The sequence below is a fragment of the Ochotona curzoniae genome, unplaced genomic scaffold, assembly GCF_017591425.1.
Source record: "Ochotona curzoniae isolate NIBS_2020 unplaced genomic scaffold, NIBS_Ocur_1.0 contig_908, whole genome shotgun sequence".
Lineage (NCBI taxonomy): Eukaryota > Metazoa > Chordata > Mammalia > Lagomorpha > Ochotonidae > Ochotona > Ochotona curzoniae.
The window spans coordinates 33,098,589-33,121,541 of NW_024466607.1; the positions used below are offsets into that span (position 1 = coordinate 33,098,589).

At 43.0% G+C, this 22,953-nt stretch overlaps 1 long non-coding RNA gene across 2 annotated transcripts in view; it reads left to right on the forward strand.

Moving 5' to 3' along the window:
* Positions 1 to 21,804, forward strand: part of LOC121165847 — a 28,687-nt gene extending 6,883 nt beyond the window's left edge. The window contains exon 3 of one of the 2 annotated variants that reach the window (XR_005885327.1): positions 20,726 to 21,804. This is a non-coding gene — a long non-coding RNA (uncharacterized LOC121165847). Of the gene's footprint in view, positions 1 to 7,521; positions 8,430 to 20,725 lie in introns of those variants that run through there. The other variant, XR_005885326.1, reaches the window with a different exon arrangement.
* The last annotated feature ends 1,149 nt before the right edge of the window (positions 21,805 to 22,953 follow it).

A 22,953-nucleotide genomic window follows, 5' to 3' on the forward strand; every position in this document is an offset into this window, starting at 1 on the left:
TCTGAGAGGATTCACATCAGTCCAAGGGAGTCTCCATCAACAACACCAGGATTCCCTTCAACTGTGCTACAATGTCCTGGTGCTCTGTAAAGCTGTAAAGCTGGGCGTCTGCTCCAAGGACACTCTTTGCTTATCCTACGGCAAATAAAGAGCTCACAGAAGATACAGAGGAGGGAGACATCATTTTTGGGGTCCTAAGCAGTGACTATATTAATTGCTTTGAGCTCACTGATTAAAAAACCAATTTCCAATTTGTACAACACCAAGTTTAGAACAGGAATAGCTGAATAGGAAGACACAAAACCAACTGTGATTTTGACTTATTATAGACAGATTTCATACCTGATATAAACAAATGCTAATTATAGACAGCATTTTTTGGATAACAGACATAAAAAAAATCCTTGCTGTAAGAAATGATTCTGGTATAGAGACATACTGTTTATAGTCGTTTTATAATGTGTTTTCTCTTTTAAATGTGAGAGAATAATCTGGTATATATTCTATTCCGATGCACCTTCCATTGACTAATATATCTTCAAGTTTGATTCTTAAGATGGAAATTCTACTTGAAAAAGACTTACTTCCTTGGTTTACCCTCCAAAATAGCACAAGCACAGCCCTTCTAATCATCTCATTTTGCAAACTTGCCTCCTTATATAGTGAAATATCTAAATATAAGTTTAGAGCCTCATATATTTGAAGAGTTGTTGCCTTCTTTTGTCACAGGATGTTAAAATGTGCCATATAATCTTATGTGCTACAATTCAAAATAGTAATACACAACCTATAGACAAATGCTCCCCCGCTGTTTTAAACACCATTTAGCGAGTTTTGTAGTTGAAGGGTTTGCTGACATAGCTATTATTCTCTTATTATGGCGAGTGCAGAAATGTTTTTTGTAAACCATTGCAAGATGTTTCTATAGCCCGACACAGCATGGTCCTTTCAAAGGTGACGCCCAAGTCCCACTCCACGCTCTTCATCCTTTTCCAGTATTTTGGGGGTAGACATTTCAGCATAGTAAACTCTCAGTTACCTAGATTCACAGACAGAGAGTAACAAAGCTCTTCAATTATTTCTAGTTGGTTTGGGGTTTTGTATTTAGAGTGTGAATTTTAAAAAATGTTTTTACATCCTCAAATGTTCTCTGTTCATTTGTTGTCATATAGAGGTTTTGTGTCTTGGGGACTAAATATGTTATTTCAGATACCAGCACTTTCTTAAGATCATTTCTTCATCATTCTGAACTCTGCTTAGCACTAAAGGGACATTGAAAAGACTTTTGAACACATCCTGCTTCCTAATGTGTCAGCCTGTGTTACTGGGTCATTAGTGGGAGATCAAACAGCAATACAACTGAGATCAGTGGGTAAATGAACTTGACCATCCTTTGTAAAGTTAGAAGTGTGCTATCAAATTAAGGTGTTGTTATTGTTGATAACGAAGAAGACACATATCACCAGCTGAGGCTAAACCAGTTACCGAGTGGAACACGTTGTAAAAATAGTCTCACTAAACCCTTCTGAACCCTTCAGCTCTGGACATGCAAAAAAAATTGTGAGTGGGAGCAAATTTGAGTCTGCCCCTGGTGGCCCACAGACAGACTGCTTTAAATGCTCTGATGAACTGTCAGAATAGTTTTATTCAATGATCAATTTTTTTTTATTGGTTGCCTTTCTCAGGTGTTTTGTTGCTATATAAAAAAAGTCTGAGATATTCCAGCTTTATAGAGAAAAGAAGTGTGTATAACTCTCCATTCCGGAGGCTCAAAGGCATGGCACTGGCACAACTCAGCCCCCGTGAGGACACTTTCAGCTGTGGCATGTCTTGGTGGATGGCAACCAGGAACACATGTAAGAGGCACCAATGACAGGGTCAGATGGGAAGCAGGAATGCTGGGCGAGATTGGCTCTGGCTCCAGACACACACTCTCTCTCCAATAGTCATTCAAGAACTGTCTTAACCCCACTGAAAGCATACCTCCCGTTGGTCTGAAGACTTACCACCAGGATCTGCCTCTCAGCATTGTCACCCACGCACTTTTGAAGGCACAAGTAACATCCAACCATAGCCTGGGAACTGCTTCACTGGACTGGCTGATTCCATAATATGCATATCAGTGTGTGTATTATGGAGGAAAGATTTTGAAAATCCATCTTAAAGCACTTCTTCCTTTCAACCAGTGCAAAAGAGATCTGGTCCCTTCAAAACACAACCTGAAAACCTTGGCTAATTTCACACCACCATGTTGAACTCCCAATGCCCAGTGGCCCTTGTAGAAATGTAAAACCACTTGATGGAGGACATGCTACTCTGTCACAAGAGATGCAGTATCGCCTAGTTGAAGGTACAAATCTCAGCTTCACAGTGTGGGAGCCGTGGCTGGTTATATGGAGTTCTGGTGTGGATTAAATGAGTTTAAGACAACAACATACAGGCAATATCCTTACAACACCCTGGCTTGTAGCAAGCATCATATGAAAGGACCCACTGAACACTAGCTATGATAGATGATAAAAGCCAATGTAATGACATGTACTGGGGTCATTCTGCCTCCATCCTTGTTACTTTGTTCACTCCAGTGCTCCATAATATGTCCATAGGCAGAAACACAGAGAAATATATCCTTGTACTTTTAATTCAGGGATTGTCTCACAGTGAAGCAAAAGATAAGCCCCTCCATTGTTGGGAGACATCTCAATGGCAGTATGATGGATTTCTGAGCGCACTTGGAAGACACCTAGTGAAAGACTGGAAAGGAGAATAATGGGGTGGGAGAAGGAGAAGGGAAAACCCCAAAACCTACTAAACTGTATCATAAAATAAAGAATTAAAAAAAAATCAGAATTATTGCTTTGAAGGACTGCTCCAAGACTGGTACCTTTTGGGTACCAGTCACAGATTTTGCTATATCTGAGTACCACCTGTATTATTAATTACTTAACAAGGCCTCTAGATTGAGTAGTGTGTAACACCAAGATCTGGTTCATTATTTTCCAAATGCTTAATTAATTTTGTTTATTGAAAACTAGAAAGAAAGAGGGCGAGAGACACCTTCTATCTGCTGATTTATCCTCCAATGCCCTCAGCTGCCAGGCTTGGGCTGGGCTGGAGGCAGGGGTCAGGGACTCCTTCCTGGTTTCTCGTGGCGTGGCAGGGACCCACGTACTGGGGTCATTGCCTGCTGCTTCCCAGGGTGCACATTAGCAGGAAGCCAGAATGGACAGCTGTGCTGGGATTCATACTGAGGCATTCTGATAGAGCTTATAGGGATCGCAAATGATTTTGTTTTTTTAAGATTTATTTATTTGTTTGAAAACCATAATTAGAAAGAGAGAAAGAGAACCTGCATGCATTGGTTCACTTATCAGATGGTGGGAATCTCTAGGGCAGGAGGCAGGAGCTTCCTCCAAGTCTCCCATGTGAGTGCAGGGGCATCCTTGCTGCTTTCCCAGGCCATTAGCAAGGAGCTGGATCAGAAGTGGAGCAGTTGGGACATGACCCAGTGCCCATAAGGGATGCCAGCACTATAAGTGGCTGCTTTACCAGTTATGCCACAACACTGGTGCCTCATCATAGTTTTAGACAGCAGTACAATGGCTGAGTCATGGAGCTGATGTGATAAAAATGTCTGATAATCATCATGCATAAACCTATCATTATTATAACTTATAAAACTGTTAAAAACATTTTCCACATTATATAAAATATTTAATTAAGTCTATTTAATGAGATAGAAGAATCTATGAACACATTATATATGTTTAGCTAGGTTTTGTTTAGAACACCCTAGCTCCAAAGAAATAAGCTGATATTTCAATCTTTTTATTCTATGATATATGAATTTTCTGGATGAGAAAGATTTCCATTTCTTTCATTCTTTTTCACTGAATTGTTATAACGATTGGGTTTTCTATAATCAAATGAAGCCTGTGAAAAGTTTGATCACTGCTATCATAGAGTTCCTGAAAGTATCAAGTTAAATTGTATCAATTCAATCAGATTTTTAACGACTGCGCATGAGAGGTAGATTAAAACAAGAGCTATACTAAATCTATGGTACTATAAAAGAAATTCTGCAACATTGAGCTTTTTTTTCCCCCTCCTAAATGTGGGAGTTCTACCTCCTATCAGGCTACAAATCATGTTCCACACAAATACAAGTCCAAGTGAATCAGAACTTTGATCTTCCCGCTGCCGGCCCCGGCCACACATCTGGCTGATGTAGCTGCAGTCATGATGACATCAGCATTGCAGACTCTTGCACTGCTGACGCTTCTCATCCACACCAATATCCCAAACAGATTTCCTCTAAACGCCTTGCACCAATATGCGGGCAACTTGAAACCTATTAGATGCATGTTGTTAAAATGGGAACGACGTCTCTTTGAAGATAATGTAAATGCTTGGACAAATTAAAGTCCTTCCTATAATCTGTGTTTAAGGGGTCCCTCTTAGCACTCAGGTCTATCATCTTTATTGCAGATGCTAAAATCATCGTTGCTGTAGCTATTGGGATGAAACTAGTGGCGCTAGATCCAAGCCTTTAGCTGGCCTTGCTCTGAGCCTGTGTGACAAGAAGGGAAGTGATCTCACTTTAGAAAACATTGAATGAAATGGAGTATTCTTTCAATGAGACACATTCACACGGGGTCGGGGTTCCTTAATCCCAGCACCCTTAATACTCAGGGCTGGATAATTCTTGGTGGTAGCCTACCAGTAGCACCCCGTACTTTAGCTGTGACACCCCAAAATTACCAAATGTCTTCCAAGACAAAATCCCTTCTTCCTTCTCGTTGGCAACAACCATTGTCACAAGTCACAAAGAAAAAATTGCCATTGTCTTTCTGAATGTCATTTCTGTGTTTTGAGGGGGACACATTCATTTCTTTACATGGTTAGCTTTTCTTGTGTATGTGACTGTATTGCAAAATTCAAAACTGTTAATCACAGAAATGAGAAAAGATTGAACGTTTATCATCCAAAGCCATATAAATTCAATAATAAATAATAGCTCCCTCTAAAAATATGACAAGCCTTTTTCAAAATGATTAGTTCTAATCAGAAATGAATTTAGCAGTATTCCTTTACATTTTGCACCTTTGTAATGAACTCTGAAACGTTCATGGAGCTGGATGTTAAATAAAGAGATAGAAAGGTCTAATTTGCTGCTTCATTAAGCTAGCTTATCCCGAGACATTGGACATATTGCTTTGAATTTCATATTTCTGAGCGGCAGACAATAGCAGTATCTGTCTCTAACGCAGTGTGGCAGACAATTAGGAGTGCAAATGGATTAAATCTCATCTCATCAGAGATACACACAGTGATTATTATTTTATTGCCAAATACTGCCAGCATCACATTTCTCCAGCAGTTATTGTGATACCTGATTCGCATGCTTAAATTTGCATTAAACACTGCAGGAACAACAATCATTTGCACCGTGTTATCTTACATGGCATTGTTCTGTTCCTCACTGTGTGGGTTCACCCAGGGAGAATCTCAAGCGGGTGGATTGTCACAGACTTGACCCAGGAGAGGCAGCTGCGGCTTTGGGGGTCAAGAGCGTGCAATGCTGCTCCTTTCAGCCGAGGTGACCTTGGGAGGGTCACTTATAGCTGAACTGGAAGAAAGGAAATTTCTCCTATTGGTCTAGATGTTCTTTGTTTGATTTATTTATTTATTTATTCATTCATGCACTTGAAAGGCAGATGGAGAGAGAAAGAGGAGAAGGAGATCTACCATTTGCTGATTCACTTCCCTAAACATCCATAATAGCAGGGGCAGGGCCAGGCTGTAGCCAAGAGCCAAGAATTCGTCTAGGTGGGTGGCAGGGACCCTGCTGCCTCCCAGGGTAAACGTGAGCAGGAAGACGGACTTAGAAGTGGAGGCGGGCCTGGAATCCAAGCACCTGGAGATGGGATGCAGGTGTCCCAAGCAGCATCCTAACCGCTGCATGCAACACACCTGCGCCTCTGTCAGATTTTTAAATCTGGGAGACTTTAGGCCCAATGCTGTGGCACAGGGGATGAAGCTGGGATTAGTAAGCCCTGCTTGGAGTCCTAGCTGTTTTGCTTCAGGTCCAGCTCCCTGCTAATGCCCCTGGGAAACAGCAGAGGATGGCCCGAGTGCTTGGGCCCCTGCACTCAGGAGAAGAGCTAGGGGGAGTTCCTGGCCCCTGGCGTTCGCCTGGCATGGCCAGGGTAATCCTTTTCGGAGTGAAGCAGTGAACAGCAGCTTTCTCCTTTTTTTCTTCCTCTCTAACTCTGCCTTTTAAATAAAGGCATTAAAAAAAAAAGTTCAAAAACGGTACTTTGGGAAACAAATGAGATTATTTAAGCAGAAACCTGATTATTTAGCCCTCTCCATTTCCTTGATCATTCCTATAGGCTCATTTCTCTAAATAACTACAATTAATGACTTATTATTTTTCTGCATTTTTTTCTACCAACCTCCTATGAACACCTTGTAAGCATTTTCCTTTCTTCTTAAAAAATTGGGCTATATCATGCATATCTTTCTCCCACTGGGTTTTCTGAGTAACTTTAGACCCAAGGCATTTAAAAAATTTCATTTGTTTTTTGATACATCCTGATTAACATAGCAATGTGATCGCACATTGCCCATGAACACTAAAATAATCAGATACAATCAGATGTTCAAGACTGATTGTCAAATGTCGTAGCCAATGCTGACATGCTTGCCTGTGACCTCTCTGTACAAAGCCAGCTCCTACCTCAGTAGCCACTAGAACGCTAAACACCGTTTCTCAACTGAGCTGTTGCGAGCTGCCATTTGCACACCTCGAGGTTGCATTTGGCAGGCTCTGCATAGCTGCAGGCATCTCAGCCAGCGTTCGGGGGACCTGCTCAGCCTTGCTGAGATGACAAAACATGGCCAATCTATGCTTTGAGGAAGGTGCACAGGTGTTCAGCAGCTTGGAGGTCTTTTCTGTGAAGTTACAGGCACACTGAGCTATGCCTCTAGGATGGAAAATCTGTTGTCTTGAATAACCAACTAAATGTCACCTCCTTGGAAGCTGACAGGTGACTGCAGGATCCAGTCTCACTTCAAGATGAAGTCTGAAGCTATCTTTTTTTTTTTTTTTTTTTTTTTTACAAAGACACATCTATACATGAACAGGAGATTTACATAGAGGAGGAGAGACACAGAGAAAAAGATCTTCCATCCATCTGCTGGTTAACTCACCAAATGGCTGCAGTAACCAAAACTGAGCTGATTAAAGCCGGGAGGCTCCTCTGTGTCTCCCACGTGGGTGCAGGGAACCACCAAAAAGCTAGGTCACCATCCACTTCCTTCCTAGGCCTTAAGCAGGGAGCTAAATCAAAAGCAAAGCAGCTAGGACACAAAAAGGTGCCCATGTGAAATGCTGGTGCTTGCATGGGGGAGGATTAGCCTGTTGAGCCATCACACTGATCCCAAAGCTATTATTTTAACTAGCTGCATAGTATTTTATAGTATGTATCTAAAGCTTTCTCAATCATTATCCCCTAGGTTAAGCTCATACTGGTTCTTGGATTCTACAAGCTACAAGGTCATCAATGCCACTGAACAGACAGCACTGGAGCTAAAAAGTGACCAGGGACATTTTGTTCCATTTAATGAACTCCATCAAGGCTAAGTTTTTCACACTTGTATAGTGAGAATCACAGCCTCTTCTAGCTTCCAGAACATGCTGGTGGACATGCATGTGAGGATGTCTGGCACAGACTAGCTGCTTCTGGAATCCCAGGGCCTTCCAGCCTTTCCTGTCCTTTCACAACCACCTGCTGATTTCCCTTTGCACACCCTGACGGGAAGCATGTACACTTGTCATGTATTGTCCAGCTCTGGAACATTTGTTCTGTAAGTGTAGATAATTCACTCTCTCGGTGATTGACATAGAGTTCACCAGGTGCTATATCAAACACTTTTCTAATGCCATGTCTGATTTCTGACAGCCAGAATAGACAAAATGTAGGCAGGTGAGTGATGGGGGGGCGAGGTGTGCAGGCATGTGCTAGAGAGAGCAACCGGCTACTCAGAGAATTCTCTTACTGTGAAAGTCACGTGCTAGCACATTCATGAACGTGCAGGCTTTGGAAGCTGCTCCTATGATAAAGCGATATAGTAAGATGCAATGGTCTCTTGCTGTCTATCTGTAGGGCATCAGTTCCAGAACTCCTTCAGATGCCCAATCCATGGAGCCAAGGACTCAACGCAGGTCTCCCATGCGCATGATGGAACTTAAGCTCTCAGAGTTTGCATGGCTCCGAGCCAGAGTGAAGAGATGGAGTGGGGAATCGAACCCAGGCTCTCCAATGAGGAATGCTGGTGTCTCAATGCCTGTTCTCCTGGCTGAAATTTCTTAAATAAAATTGAAGAGAATGGCAAGTATCAGAGGGTAACACTCTAAACACTGATAATTGTTTTATAAATGTGAATGTGTGCTTAATCTCAATGTTAATATTTCTTTTAAAAAAAGATTTATTTATTTGGAAAAGCAGATTTATAGAGACAAGGAGAAACCAAGATCTTCCATCTCCTGGTTCATTCCCCAAATGGTTGTGATGGCTAGAGCTGAACTGATCTGAAATCAGAGGAGCCAAGAACTTCTTCCAGGTCTCCCACAGGGGTGCAGGGGACCCCCAAGGACTTAGGCCATCCTCCACTGTTTTCTCAGGCCATAAGCAAGGAGCTGGGTCAGGAAGTAGAGAAGCCTGGACTTGAACAGTTGCCTATATGGGATACTGGCACTGGCAGGCAGAAGATTAGCCTGTTGAGCCATGGTGGCCCCTACATATTTTCTTACTGTAGGCTTCTATCAAAGATTAGAAAGCCAGTGACACTTGGCTCCTAAGATTTATGGACAGTTGGCCACTGTGCTGCCTGGCACAGTTGCCTCTGTGAGCTAGGAGGATGTGGCCAGAGGGACTTTCCTCCTTTTTGGTCATAATTTCTTTATGAAATGTGGCCTTTGATAAAACAGAGGACATAGATAGGTGATGTTCACAGCATAACCACAGAGGGATGTAAAACCCTGGGAGGAGCCCCAGGTGAGTGCAGTAAAGCCTGTTGGCTTTGCGGAGGGCCTGAAAGACCTTGTCCTATGCATCCAAGATGGAGCCGGGACTCTGGAGGGCAGAGAGGGCAGTGAAAGAGGTGAGGGCAGATGGCAAGAGCAAGCAGAAAGGAGGCCAAGGGAGAGGAGAGACTCCCAAATGTCTACCAGAAAGTGATTTTGCTGAGAAAATATTTTCTTCCAACTTTGGGGTTCACTCAAAACCGATCTGGTACTTCCCAGAGTTCATATACATTTGCTGAGTGCTTTCTTTGTGCTGGTTCTAGTTACATTCCAGCAGGGTTCTGGGGTTGGTGGCGGGAGGGAGGTAGACAAAGACTCAACAACTATAAGAAGTCAGGTGGCATGGTAGGGTATGGGAAACCAGGGAGTGGGCGAGGAGAGAGGAGTGGGTGTGTGTGGTCTGGAGGCTACGGTTTAGAGCTATGATTTTTTTTGTAGCGAGTGGAAAGAGAAATTGATGTGTGGCTATGAATGGAAGCCAGCCATCAGCTCAGACCTTAGGAGCATCCTTGAGAGTCACAAGGAGACCTGGGTGGCTGAGCAGAGAGTACAACGGGGAAGAACTGAGGTGCAAGTGCCTAGTGGATGGGTACGATGCTGTACAAAGCCCGGAAAGCTCACTTGGGGGACTCAGGACCTGCTCCAGGAGCAATGAACTGCCAGGAGGGATTTGACAGGTCTGACATCATCCAACATGCTTCTTTTAAAAGAAAAATGTATCTTATTTGCTTCAAAGGCAGAATTATGGAGAGAGTGGGAGAAACAGAGATCTTCCACCTGCTAGTTCACTCCTCAAATGACTCTAATGATCAGGACTAGGCCAGGATGAAGCCAGGAGCTTCTCCCAGGTCTCCCACGTGGGTGGTAGGAGCCCTGGTACTCGGACCATCCTCTGGCTGTCTTCCCAGGTGCATTAGCAGAGAGCTGGACTGGAAGTAGAACAGCCGGGACTTGAACTGGTGTCCATCTGGGATGCTCATGTTACAAGAGTTGACTTTGCCACAGCACTGGCTCATGACATGCATTTTAAGAAAGTCACTGTGAGTATGATGCAGTGGGCAGTACCTCCAGGAGCTTCCGGCCGATTTGGGCATGACCAGAGGACAAGAGAGAGAAGCAGCAATGTGTGTGAAGCAGGGATGGAAGCAGAATGGGCAGTAAGGCAGCTTGCAGATCAAGGTCTACTACAGCTGTCCTCACATTAGTGTGGTAACAACGAGAAGCTGAAACTCCATGGAGTCAACCACAGGGGCCTCACCTACAGCTGCAGGTGGGGACCGGGGAGTCATCAAGCCACCTTCCCCTTCATTCTGCACCACGAACAAGCGTGGTTCCCTGAACCCCCTTCCCTCTGATCTGCACCCACAGCCCCTCCTTCCCCCCCACTTCTGCTGGGTACAGCTGCCTTGCTTCCATGACCTATGTTCCTGGACCCCAGGAGTCATACTGTGTTTTCTGCTGCCACTTTACCTGCTTCATCAAGGTTATGCCCTTCCATGATTTCGGCAGCTGTTCCCTTGCTGGGGTGCTAGGAGCCCTTGGGTCTGTCTTATCCCTTTACAGAAAGGGCAAGAAAAACTGTCCCAAGCACTCAGGTCCTCTCTCAGGAGCTTGCACATCCTAGCCTTTCTTCTCCATAGTCCCCCTTTTCCTTACTCTGTAACATGGGGGTGCAAAGACACTCACCCCAGGGATATTCTCTTTCTGGACCTGCCCCACGAGGCGGGTACTGCCAGGCCCACATGCTTCCAAGGGCGCTGACTCTGCTGCTCTGAAACATGAACCTGCACTTGCCACCCTCCTGACTTTGTGACCTGGCAGCAGGTAGTCTGTCCTCTCCCTGGCTTGCTGCCCAGGTCTTTGTCTCTGCCGCGCATAGCATATGCACCTTGGCAGACAGCACAATGCTGGAGATGGCTAGCCTGGCTGCAGACCACCAGGAAGTACAAGAAATTACCACAAAATAAAATCAGTTGTTCCCCCAAAAGGATGTACTTGGTACCTGGAAGTTGGGAGTTTGCTTGCCTCCCCTGCAGAGGGGTAAGTTGTAACCTGCTCTCAGAAGGGCCTTTGAAATGCCCACAACCTGCTGTTTTCAGCACTCCAGGCCAGATGATGAGTCCCTAGGAGACAGCTAGAACAGAATGCAGGTTCCGCTGAATGGGATTTGCTGGGTACAGTGGTGAAGGAAACAAAGACCAAATGTTCTTGGCTTTCATAAAACCTGCAAGCACAGAAGTTCTGGTGTCCCTTTCTGTTCTTTGAGGTTGTTCCAGCGCCACTTCAGGTTGGCATGTTGTCAAGAGGGCCTGGAGGCTTCCAACCTCTGCCTTTCTTTCCCAGAGACATCTTCCCTCCCCCATCCCCACTCCACAAGCGGCAAAAGTGGGTGGGGTGAACAATCGGTCATTGACTAACTCATGGAGCAGATGATTTTTGGTTTTAAGACGATTTTCAACCATTTCATGTTTGATTTTGCCTCCCCCTTCTGATCTTCATTTTTTGGAAAACAACTTCTGCCAACATGCAGGAAAGTATGGAAGGCTTCGTATTTTGCCATATTTGCTTCAGATGAATTTTTCTCCCCAAGCAGAGCAAAGAGGCAGTCAATCTCCTTGTGTATTTCTTTGCCTCCTGTCTCAGAGTTGCACTGAGGCAAACCTGCCTCTCACTTCTGTATCATAAAATATTTGTGCAAGACCAAGCAACACGAAGTATTTCTTGAGCTTTCTTATGGAACATTAAAAGTACAAATGAAATGAGAGGGAATAGGCTGTGGCTCTCATCTGGGATGTCTAACATTTGGGTAGATGGTGTCACATTCTGCTTGTCTGCAATTTGATTTGACAGCCACCATCAGGTTTCCAAGGTGGGTCCCTATCAGGGCATCAAACCTACTTTGTTCAGTTTAACATCTTTGAAATATCTCATGGAGGGCATGGCTCGTTTAGTGCCCTTTGGTTGGTGGCATCTGAGCTGGTTTCCTGATTTCCCTACAAAGCTGGGCACATTTCTTTGTGCATATGCATGGGAGTTTCTTTCCCAAGGTCAATTATATAATCAGATGGTATGTGCACTTTTAATTGGGTTTTGTGCAATTGCTTTCCAATCAGTTTCACTGAGTATCCCTTAACATAGAGCCTAGGAGTGTCTCCCCAAGTTTTTTTTTTCCTTTTCTTTTCAATATTTTCTTATTTATTTTGGAAGCCAGAGTTACCGAGAAGGAAACACACTACACATGCAGACAGATAGATCATTCATCTGTTGGTTCACTCCCCAGGTGGCCACTATGGCCAGTGCTGGGCCAGGTTAAAGCCAGGAGCCAGGAGCTTCACCTGGGTCTCCCACATGGGTAGTAGGGGCCAAAACCTGTAGGTCATGTTTTGATACTTTTCCCAGGCCATTCGCAGGAAGCTAGACGGGAGTAGCCAGGATGTAAACTGGTGATCCTAACAGGATGCCAGCATCGCAGGAGGTGGTCTTAACCCACTCTGCCACAATGCTGTTCCTATGACCCCACCTTTTCACCAGTACTTGCTACTCTCTTGATGTCTGCAAAATTTCTGAAGAATACACCTATGGCTCTATACATCACCCAAAAAGGACATTCTGTGAGAGTGACAGGTGTGGATAGCGAGCTGTTGCTGGCTTCAGATCATGCCATTCAAATCGCTCAAAATAAATGGACCCTGGCAGCCAGTTTTACTTTGTTATTCAGGACTTCTGTTGCACTGTGGTCCCAAGATTTCATTCTTCTACATTAAATATTAAATCGTTTGTGCAAAGGAAGATATTGAATGAAAACATGATCAAAGTCTAATGTATATTTAATTGTTATTCAATTTTTGATATATTTGTATTGACGTTTTTAGGTAGCAGTAGTCGATCTTTTTAATAAATATTCATCTTCATTTCAGAGTGAGAGTGGGTTCACTGATTTCCCACTCCACGTTCTTGCAAAGGGTAGATTTTAAAGCATCAGTGATTCTTAAAAGTCTCTTTTGAATGCTGGAACATTGTTGTTTTCAACCGAAACTAAAGAACATTTATGACATATTTCAAACAATTTCACTGAATGAGGATGCAAACAAATGTATTGCATTACGGAAAAATACAAGTGGGAAAGTGCCTTTCTGAACAACAGGTAATGATACTTCAAGGACGACACAGAGCTATTCATTTATGATATTCTCATTACCATTCCTAGCAACGGGTGGACACGTCTCTCAATTTCTGGGTAGTTCTGTTAATCTCTCCACACAATATTCAATTTTGTTGCAATGATTCAACTGATTTATGATCTCTCCCATGCATTCTAGCTGCTAAAGATGCAATGCAACCCCATCAACTTGTTTCAGTCCCTCAGCGTCGATATCCAAGGTTGTTATTGCCCCAAAATATCCCTTGCTGACATCACCCCCTTTACAGGTGTTTTTTCTTTCTTCTCCAGGGAATTGTTACATAAGTATTCGGTGGCAGGGACAATATTGGATTCTGTTTTTGCAGTTTCATGATGAAAGGTATAAAAATGAAATGAGTTGAAGAAAATGTTAACAGAGAATTTGCAAGGTGTATGGGATTGCTATCATAGTTTCTAACATGTAAAGGATATATGGGTATATATTTAATTAAATCAAATGGAGCAGGGGTGGCACTTGGCCTGGCAGTTAAGATGCTACTTAAAACATCCACATCCCATATCAGAATGCCTGGTCCCTGTCCTGGCTCCCGCTCTTGACTCCAGCTTCCTGCTAATACATGCCTTGAAAGCTAGCAGAGCCCTCAAATTACTTTTAAAATAATGGTAGGACATTGGCTTGTTTTTCTTTTACTGTGAATGATCACACAAACACGGTAATGGGTATGATTGTTGGCCTCTTTACACAAATCAGGCAGGGTCCCAAGCTACGGTAATAGTCATTGTATTTACTGTGTACATGTATGTAGAGTCTTAAAAAGTATCTAGTTTGGGAGCTGGTGTAACAGATCAGCTAGCTAGTCCTCCATCTCCAAGCACCAGTGGCCCCACTGGTTTCTATCCAGTGGCTCCACTTTCCATCCAGTTCCCTGTTTGTGGCCTAGCAAAGCAGTGGAGAGATGGCCCAGAGCCTTGGGACACTGCTACCCTGAGGGAGAACTGAAGGAGGCTCCTGGCTTTGGATCAGCTCAGCTCCAGCTATTGTGAGCATCTGGGGAGTGAACCATTGGGTGGAAGATCTTTCCCTGTCTCTCCTTTCTGTAAATCTGCTCCCAAATGAAAATGAATACATCTTTACCAGAAAAAAAAAAGAAAAAGTTCCAATTTCATGTATGAATGTCTTTGGTAAAGAAGAGGGCAGTGCTGATTAACTCTCCACCTGAGATTAGCAGCTTTTTAATAATCTGTATGACACTATAGAGAATTCTGGGAAGCATACAGTTAGCAATGTATATGGAAAAGACCAGTCCCAATGTCACAACATATTCAGAACTACCTTCCAATCAACTTGGAGATGTATATAGAAAAATTAAACAAGAAAACTACTAGAAGAAAATATAAGAGGGTGTATTTTTATAGCATTGACTCAGGGCACTTCTTTTGTAGCATTGCTCAAAAGCCAGAACACACAGGAGACTTCAGTTTTTCCTTTACGTCCTTCACTGTTGTTTTAATTTCGATGAGGATTTGTACTAATTAAAATAGTAAAACTAAGCCCATAAACAAAACAACTCTATGGCAGCATCCTTGTTGACAAATTGCAACACAGGATTTTTTTTAATGTCATATGAACAATGGGTACAGTGTAAGCACAGTTATTGCACAACTGATCACCATTTAATGACAAAATCTTGCCAGAATAGCAATATAGCTAATCCAAAGTTCCTCACATCATTTGCCATCCGCAGTCTGCATTTGATTCCCTTGAAAGCAATGTCCCATTATCTAAATTATACAGCTCCCTACATATTCCAGAGGGCTAGGACTTTCAAATGCCTATGATAGCTTATTAAAACCATAATCTGAGGGGGTAAACACAATCTTACGATGTTCCACTTGCAGCAGGCAATTGTTAGCAGCTACTCTTAATGCTTTTCAGGCCTAAAGAATCTTCTTCCTAAAAGATGGCGCCAAGCCTTATGGTTTTAAATTAATTTTTTATTAGAGAACCATGCGAGGATTGTTTTTTTGAGCTGCAGCCCACAGAAATGAGTCAGGTCCCTAGGTTTCCATAGGGCTTCTACTAGTACATACCACACCCTTATAGGAATTGAAACAAGGCACCCCTCCCTGTAGACAAACGAGAAAAAGATGTCTCTTTGGGGGGAAGAATTAGAAAAAGGCACCCCTTCTCCTGGCTGAATGTGGTAGGGATGCAGCTGGATCCCCCATTTCCTAGAGCCCCCATGGTTACAAGAGAGGACCCAGCCCTGCCATCTGTGTGCTGTGGCCTCCCATCTTCCCACCCTCAACCCTGCTTCTTGCTTTTGATTATAGAATAAGACGCTAAAGAAGCAATTGAAGAGAATCCGTGAACACACTGAAGGATTCCTCCCAAAGTGACTTGTGATATACAAGACTCATTTGCAAGTCGAGTGTTTGAGACAGAAAGAGGCAGAGATACTCTTCAAAGCTCTATCGTTTATTATTTCAGAATGGGGACCAGCCAACAGGGCCCATCGGTGAGATCTGGCTCGCTGTCAGCTTCTGTAAATGAAGTTTCCTAACACAGCCACACTCGTTCACTCATGTCCAGTTGCTGGCTACTTTGATGCTGCAACAGCAGAGTTGAGGAATTGCAGCTAAGGTTACCACCTGTTCACAAAGCTGGAAGTAGTTTCCCACAAAGGGAAAGCTGCTGACCTGCGTCCAGACAGCAGCCTGCTACGTAAATGTCCTTAATGAATTTCAATTTAATGTTAATCCTTCTGCAAACAAAGATGGTTTATATAACCAACATCCATGCACATCGCATGTCAACGTATGCCAAAATCTCTTTGCTTTCAAACGATGGTGGCTGACAACCTTAGGAGCAGTTCAGCCTCAACTCGAATTGGCTCATGCAAAGCTGTAGTTCTACAAAATCAAAGATAAAAGTGAGCCAATATTTGTCACATTAACTGCCATTTCTCCTCCCTCTTCTTCCCCTTCCTCCTCCTCCTTCTCCTCTTTCCACCCTCGTCTTCTTTCTTCTTTTTCTTCCTTTTCCTCCTTGTCACCCACCTCTTCTTTTTCTTCTTCTCAAGATTGATTGGGTTGAAAGGCAGTTTCAGAGAAACAGTGAGAAACAGAAAGATCTTCCAAATGCCGATTTGCTCCTCAGATGGTCACAATAGCTAGGGCTGGGCCAGACTGAAGCCAGAAGCTGGGAACCAGGAGCCAAAAATTTCATTAGTGTCTCAAACCAGCACTCCCATGGGATGTGCGCAGTGCAGGTGGCTGCTGGACCTGCTGTACCACAATGCCAGCCTCTAGCTAGCATTTCTTCAAAGAGAAATGAGGTAAAAAATTCTTCTGTCAAGTCATGGAAAGAAGAAGATTGTCTTTGCGAAGAGCTTATTTATTAATCTTTTAAGTTTGAAAGAAATAGGTTAACTCAACTTGTACTTGGCTGATGGGATACTCAGAGTTGAATTTAGGATTCACCTAAAGTAATTTATGAGTCCAAAAAGATCAATTCTCTGAAATTATCTTTCTTTTCTGTCTTTATTAGAAAAAGGTTTTTGGGACACAGCAGGTTAAGCCCCTTTTAACCTTAACTGCAATTCAAACCCCAAATGCTCTGCTTCTGATCCAGCTTCCTGCAAATGAGCCTGGGGAGGTAGCAGAAGATGGCGCAGGTGCTTGGGCCCCTGCAGTGCACAAGGGAAACCCAGAGGGGCTTCCAGGCTCCTGGTTTCAGTCTGCCCTAGCCCCTGGTCATCATGGGAGTATATCAGAGGATGGAAAATATCTTTCTCTGTGCTGCTATCTTTTAAGTATGTAAATCTTTACAATTATTTAGTTATTTAAGAGGAGAGAAAGATAGGAAGACTCCTAATTGCTGTTTCATACCCCAAGTGCCGGAGCAGCGGGGGCCTGGTCCAGGATGAAGCTGGGAGCTTAGCGCCCCATCTAGGATTCCCATGGGGGTGGCAGGAACCCAGTCATACACACAACCACCTGTTGCCCCCTCCCAGGGTCTGCATTAGCCAGAAGGTAAAATTAAGAGTTGGAGCCGGGTTCTGAACCGAGACACACTGACGACAGACATGTGTGTCCTAACTGGCAGGTTAACTGCTAGGCCAAATGCTGATCCCATCTTCATTTTTTATTGATTGTTTTTGAAAAGATGCACTTATTCATTTGAAATGCATCATGACACAGAGAGTGGGAGGGACAGCCAGAGAGGGAGAGATCTACTGTCTGCCGATTTCTTTGCCTAAAGGATCCTATAGTCCAGGGCTGAGCTTATTTGAATCCAGGAGCCAAGAGCTTCTTCCAGGACTCCCACATAGGTGGAGAGTCCCAAATCTTTGGGCCATCCTCTGTCTCTTTCCCAGGCCACAGGTAGGAAGCTGGAATGAAAGCGGAGCAGCTGGGACACAAACCAGTGCCCATATCGGATCCTGGGGCAAAGTGAAGATTTTAGCCAATAGGCTGTCATGCCAGGCCTGAAAGTTTATACTTTCCACCTTATCTAATTATGTTGGTGCAGTGCTCCTGCTGACAGCAATAGAGTTGTATGCATTTGGCGCCAGCAGGGCAAAGGTTCATGTCTTAGCCACGGCCATTCCCGGCACAGTGTATTCAACATCTCATAGTCTTAGTTCCCTTATCTATAAAATGAAGCAAGCATACTTACCTTGCAAAGTTGCCAGGAGAACATGAAAGAATATAGGTAAAGTGCCCTTTTAGATATTATTATACCATATGTTCTTACTCAACATGCTTATAACTTACCAACGAATTTAAAACATTTACACAGAGCTTGAGATAGCTTTGAAATGGGATTACAGAAATATTAACCTTAGTATCATGGAACTTTCCTATAGCATTTTGACAAGTAAATGACCTCATTTTGCCCAGCCCAAATTTTATGAAAAATAACATTGTTCCTGCTTAAACATCCAATATGATTTGCAGTTTTCCTACATGTGTGATGTTTTCATGGTGGCTTTATTTATCAGCTAATCAGCATCGCAGAGAAGGGTTCTTGAGATGCTTTCCTCTGCGTAATCATGTTTATGACCCTAAATTGATATTTGGCAAATGGGAGAACTAGATAATTCACTCAAAAACAGTTTTCCATATAACACTTCGTAATTCATCTTTGAAATGGCATTTTATAATATCACAGCCTCAATTTATGAACAAATGTTCAGATGATGCAGTGGCTAAATCAAAATGTACCAGATACAAATCAGAGCAGAAATAACAACCATTATTTTGACAAGATTTAGACAGGGCTTACCTGAAAATGTAAAAATATCTTCAGAAGATTATTATTTCTTATCCTAAAAATAATAGAAAATTAAAATCAAACATTCACCTACACTGAAAAAGTAGGAAAAATATCTAAAATACAGAACATGTTTATCTAATTCAAACATCAGCTTTACTTGGTTGCCAAGGAGTTCTGTAATATGATGAGCCAATCTTGAGATAAGTATCTGAAAGGAACACTGGCTCTCTGAAGGGCCATCTGTGCATCTCACTAAAGAAGAGAGGGTTGGGCCAGTGTGCAGGTGGGAAACATCAGCACACGTGTGGTCAGCCTCTTCCAGGCAGACCTGTGACCTGCACTTCAGCAGGTGAGTCTTCAGATACGGCTAAGGCCTGTTCTGGTGGTGACTTACAGAGGACGTCAGAAGTCAGATCCCCAAGTGACCAGCCACGTTCTGTCCCTACTCCAAGAATATCCCTGCCTTTCCTTTGCTCTTCCATTTCTCAATGTGGACCTCTGAGGGGAACAAAACTCATGCTTCTTCCTGAAGAAGCAAAAGAACCTTCTAGATTTGGCCCAGCGGTTGGGTTAGGGTTGCCTTATCATTGTCTAGGTTGTCTATTAAATGTGAATTTAAGATCAACAATGAGTAAGTATTTAGCTTTGACAATGGCTTTACTTAGTGATTTGTTGATTTTATGATGGTGTGGAATTGATATACATTTAGCAGCAATTGAACTTTGGATTATTTATTTACTTGAAAGGAAAAACAAGGTGGGGGAATGGACACAAAGAGACTGTCCATCTACTGGTCCAGTCCCCAAATGTCCCCAGCATCTATGGCTGAGCCATGCTGAAGCGAGGTACCTGGAACCCCATTCTGGTCTCCCATGAGGGTCACAGAGTCCCAGGTACTTGAACCATCATTAAGTATTTCCCAGGACACACATTAGCAGAAGTTTGATTGGAAGCAGAGGCTGGACTTGATCCCAGGCAACCCTAGATGGAAGGCAGACAGCCCAAGCACAACTTAACCTGCAGAACAATGTCCACCTGCCCCTGACCTTTGCACTCTGGATTTGGGTCTTTCCCCCAGGCTGGCACTATACCTTCTGATCCTCTCTGTTGGTATTGTGCAACGGCAGGGAACACAGCTCTCAGCCAGCCTTTACCCTTCAGTTTGTTGCATGTCCAAGGGTATTTTTGAATATTGCATTTCATGTTTTTATATCTCATAATCAAAATGCACATCTGTGTCTGTATATAAGGCATTTAACATTTTCTTATAAAACAGGTTTTGCATTAGAAGATTCTGTTTGACTATAACATGTTTAACTTAGGCTAGACTAAGCTATGTTGCTCATTAGTTTAGATTTAGTACATGCATTTGGAAATATTTTAAAAGCTCAGAGACACAAAATGAGACAGAGATGTTTACTGATTTATTCCCCCAAATGCTTATTAAAGTCAGGACTGGGCTAGGGCCAGAGGTGTGGGCCAGAAACTCAATCCCAGCATCCTACCTATTAAAGCAAGAACCCAAGTGCTTGAAGCACCGTTACTTCCTTCCAGCGTCTGTGGTATCAGGAAGCAGGAGCCAGCAGCCGAGAGTTGAACCCAGGCATCCTGATATGCCACATGGGTCATGGGAGCCCTAAGCAGCATTGTAACTGCCAGGCTAAATGCCTACTCCTTAGATGCATCTCCATTTTGCAATATTTTCCATTCATAATGGAGTCTTCAGGATGTAACTGCACCCCAACTCCAGGAGCATGTGTAAACACACTCTTTCAAGTAATTGGGATATAACTCTGCTGACAAACACTTCTTGGGGAACCGAGATTCCAACTTAATTCAGTGTTGTTTATTATTATTATTATTATTTGCTAGACCCTGTCCCTCTGACTAGAGGGGACAGTTTGTGGTGGCGGCGTGGTTCTGACAGCTGTTGGGGAACCAAAAATGAGGCTTGAAGCAGAACCTGAAGACTGGAGACAGCAAAAACACAACTCCCCTAGAGGTGACACATTTCCTTTGGTATCAATGCAAACTTTCCACATGGCTTGGACAGAATCCCTTTATATACAAAATGCCAAAAACTTGGCCCTCTTAGGTGGGGTAAGGCAAACTCATGCTGATCTCATGAATGGCCAATATTATGGTGTCAGGATGGCGAGATTAGTTCTAATTTCTCTTATTTATTTTGTCCCACTGCCTGTCTCATTCACAGCATCTTCAGGGAATGGCCAAAGAGAATTTGTCATGTTGTGTGGATGAGCAAACTTCCTCTGCCTCACCCGGGAAGGTGAGTCCCCTCCAGGCTTTGGTCATCGTAATGTTCTGAGCACTGGGTTTGCAAAGCGCTCTCTCCGTATTAATCCACACCTCACACAAGAGACAGCTAGGGTCCCTGAGAGGTGAGTGGATTAGCTCAGGTGTGTGGTATGGATATGGAGCTCAGAGAAGACTGAATTGGAAGGTCTTCTATGTCAGTTGTCCTTCTAAGAAGTCCTGCTCAGGGCTCAGGGTCATCCCTGAGTTTGCAGAGAGACCCAAAGAGAAACAGTGCAAGTTCAAGGACACATAGTTAAGGACTTGTGTGTGTCCTGCTGAGTCTGCTCCCATTCTTAGCTTATTCACACCATCAATCATCATTTATGGAGTGCTTTAATACCACCCACAATCAGATTTTGTTCTCTCTGGTGTTCTTTGCTCCTCCTTTGCAAGGGTTTGGGGTTTGTTTATCTAAGGGTACCTCCTTACAAATGCAAAAATATTCTCAGTGCTATTATCCATTGAAAAATTGCCTATAACTAGTTTGAAAGGCTTCTTTGGGCTCAGGACTCAATTCTGTTTAAGCCCATAATCAGAAGCTATTTACAAACGTGTTTTCTCCACCTGACTTTGCACAGTTCATCTGGTTCCTTTGTTTGTGTATTTTTTTTTATTGGTTCACTTTGTTTTATTGTGTGGAATTCATTTAAAGTGCTTCCATCTTATAATTATATGGGATTTAGGGGTAATTCATTCTGAAGTGTATACCTAATAAATAAATTACTTTTTCCTGGCTGTTAATGTTTAACTGGTTCTATTGGAAGAAAAAAAACAGCAAGAGAAAGATGAAGATACAGCTTTTGTTAAACGGAAGAGAAAAAGTGCCCATTCTGCTTGGAAAAGAACTTCAAACACGCTTAGTGATGAATCAAAAGTGAGCAATAAACAGTAAACAAGCATACCCCCAACGCAGAGGATGCGTCATCACTTCAGTGAAAAGAAGGTGCTAGAAATCAGAAAAGTTGCTGCTCATCAAAAGAGAGAGAGAGCAGAGGTTGGGCTTTTTGTCCTACATTTTGCAGCTTCACAGACGCCACTCTGTTAATTAGCTATACTCTTAAAAATAACAGTATGAATCAGGTTTTCAAGGCTGGAAAACTAAGGCTAAAGGGAAAAGGCACAGATCTGTGTCATTTGCATTTCCAGTAACTGTGGCTGAAACTTGATACATCCAGAAAAGAGCTACAAACTTCCGGTACCTAAAAATAGGGGGAGATTGCATATCCCACCTGTGTGCAAAAAGAGTGTTGATGGGACAACCACATATGGGTAACCCAGATATGCTGATACGGCAAACAGTTAGATGACATTTCTGATGAAACTTACTAAAGCACCCAAAGTACCAAATCTGTGAGAATGAATACACAAGACAAATGTAAGTGGGAGTGTTTGTGGCCTTTCTGGGGGAGTGAATTTCCTTGTCAGAGGAAGGAAACAAAGAAAAATTGTCATCCATGGTTCTTAGTAATGTGATCCTTGAGTTGAGTCACCCAATGTGAAAATGGAATGAAGCATCATCTATTCTGTATTCAAGAAGATAATTAATGAGACACTCATTTCTAAATGAAGGCCTAAGGGAATAAAGCAACTGGTCTTGAATGTGAAAAGCGATTCTATGCTTGAAAGAACCCTAAGTCAAAACCACACCATGAATGTTTGCATTGGGGTTCTCATTGGGTTTTGGTTTTAAATGAGCTGTAAACCACCCTGCGTGCCTCTGTGGATGCAACACCATCATTACCCTTTCTAGTAAAGTGAAAAGAAGACAGGGAGAGGCAGACCAGAAGTCAGAAGGCCTGAAGTGGAGCGGCCCCTCAGGTTCAAGGTCAATCATTATGCCATTGTTTACCCTAAGATTTCAGACAAATGCAAAGCTACCTGAATTGAGAAAGGATTTGAGGAGGAAGTCAGCAGGACACAGCAGGATCTTAAGTGTTGGCTTTTTTAAGCCATCAGATCCAGGCACTGGGTTGGATGGTCTTCAGCAATGGCAATGACATTCATTGGGTGCCAACTACCTGCCAAATACTTCTCTTTAAACACTTTTGATGTATTGACTTATAAGAGTCATTAATACATATACACATACAGGAAAAATAAAAGAGAGAAAGAGAGAAATTCTTC